The sequence below is a fragment of the Micropterus salmoides genome, unplaced genomic scaffold, assembly GCF_014851395.1.
Source record: "Micropterus salmoides isolate LMB-PRFRI ecotype aquatic unplaced genomic scaffold, ASM1485139v1 Ms_hic_scaffold_18, whole genome shotgun sequence".
In the NCBI taxonomy this organism is placed as follows: domain Eukaryota; kingdom Metazoa; phylum Chordata; class Actinopteri; order Centrarchiformes; family Centrarchidae; genus Micropterus; species Micropterus salmoides.
The window spans coordinates 30,122,631-30,124,919 of NW_024040928.1; the positions used below are offsets into that span (position 1 = coordinate 30,122,631).

Here is a 2,289-nt window from a genome sequence, read left to right on the forward strand (position 1 = left end):
TGCAAATCGCTGTCACTCTTCTCCTAGAGACTGGTAAGTATAAGCTATGAGGGAATGTTTTGGCAATCAATATAACTGTCCGTTCTGTAAAAACATACTATGCAGCTATCAGAATTATTCAGTAGTTACCTAAATAGTATGATAGTGAGATTAAATTCACGAAACAAGCATGCATGTGGGTTTTTTTGTTGTTGTTTCCAAGATGACCTGAGTGACATGTCACTTCTGTGGGGAAGAGGAGCATGACACGAACTTGACTTGGGTAAGCAATAAATGTGAAATGAGATGTTTTGTTATAAAGTTATTAAGAATGATCTTGAATTGCTATGTTGGATTCTTATATTCTATTTCTTCTATTTTATCCTGGAATAACATACATTTTATTATTGTACTTCCACATGAAATACTATATATATTAAAAAGATAACGTCAATTACACAAGAATAGAAATTTGCAGCTTCTTACTGAAGATATCTTTTTAAAAAAATCCACATTCTTTGTTTTCCAGATCCAGTGTGACATTTGTTTGCAGTGGTTCCACCATAAGTGCGTTAAAGGCCCACCAGCCGAGGAGGCCTTCATGTGTACTCCTTCTGCTCCTGCATAGTTACAGAAAATGTTTTATACAGCAATATGCTATTGTACTGAAGGAAGTGATTCATTACATTTTGTTGTGTGCCATTACACCATCCATGTTTGTGTTGTCTTATCTTAAAAAATATGGATGTGTCCCTCCTCTTTTTTGTGGTTAAAAAAAAGTTTTACACAATTTAAAATTATTATTATTGCATGGAAAATGACCTTATGTAGCAAAATAATTGCAGAGTATCTCTTTCTATTGATTGATCAACCAATACTTAGCATGTGGTATGAGCATGTCAAAAACTGCTGACAAAGTTATTGTCTCACTATATACATTGTCATACGGGCCAAACATAGTTTGAGGTAGTTCAAGTAATGAAGAAATGTATACAGTATATACTGTGTGTATTATACATAAAAACTGAAAGTGTACTTGAGACTCACTCCATGTTCAGGCCTAAGCTTTTAGAATTCCTAAATGCAAGGAAACCAGAAAGCAGTTTCAGAGTAAGCGGTCAAAATAAATGCCCTTTAAAGCTTCACAGCATGTTGGAAATGGTTTGTGGTGGCGATACATTTTATGGCAGGTTGAATATATAGACTGAAATTATTTGTATTCCACTATAACTTTTGCTAGGAAAAGAGAAACTTCTCCAAATTCACCCCTGTTATTAGTCATGATGTTAAGTTTGCACAAAATTAAATACAGTAGGCCGTCATCTGTGCATTATGGAGGGGGAAACATATTTTGGCAGACTGCATGTCCAGCCTGGTAGGAGGCTACTGTTATGGCTTTTTGTGTATGACAAGTTCTGTTTAAATGCAATGCATTATTGAATTGTTAGGATAATAATTTACCCTTTAAGGAGGGGGACAATTTCCAGCAATATCCAAAGGCCATGCAAGGGAAACATGGATTACAAGGAGAAACTCTTGTCTACAATGCTGCATTCAGTTTAATGTACATTCCGAGTAAAGGAGATGTACCGTTGAGGCAAGCAAAGTGTTAAAGTGATGACAGTGATGTTGATACAGTATCGATGGCGTATGTAGGAGCAGCTTACTTGAAAAGGTGACAGTCTGTCTGAATCTAGCTTCTAAACAGTAACATGGCTGACAAAGTGATCGACTACGTGGTCAGTTATAACATCACCAGACTATCGCGAAATACATGTTTGCTTTACGAGTGAAACTAAATGCTCGTCTTGTGTAGACATTCTCATTTGAGTGCAATGAATAAAAGGCTACGAAGTGGGGAAACACTTTCTGTCGGGGATAACTACCTTGGCACGGTGCTTCGGTTTAACGAGTGTCAAAATTCAAAACATAGGGGAGAGCGGGGTAAATTGTCACACTGCTCATAACTCCAACACTAGAGGCTCTATCTCAAAAATCATTTTTGTGTGACTTGTTGGTCTATGGTCAAATTCCTGTTCACGTGTGGTCAAGGTCACTCTAATCTTAGGTGAGCACAACTTTTTTATTGTTTTGCTTCAAAAGTAAAACTTTTGCACTTTACATTTCATGCAATACAACTTTGTTAGGTATGAATGTTCAAAAAGGTAACTTTGCACAAAGTAGAGGAGACATTAACTTGTCTTTTGATACTAAAGCTAAAGAGCTATGTTCAGCTAACTTTGAGATTTAGCCAACATTAGCACACGTCAGTACAAATAAACTCAAATAATACGCCCAAAAAACATTGTG

General features: G+C 36.3%; 1 long non-coding RNA gene across 1 annotated transcript; it reads left to right on the top strand.

Annotated features, from left to right (window-relative positions):
• Positions 1 to 201: 201 nt before the first annotated feature.
• LOC119909475 lies at positions 202 to 1,124 on the top strand. Its single transcript, XR_005445462.1, has 2 exons — positions 202 to 262; positions 509 to 1,124. It is a non-coding gene; the product is annotated as an uncharacterized LOC119909475 (long non-coding RNA).
• The last annotated feature ends 1,165 nt before the right edge of the window (positions 1,125 to 2,289 follow it).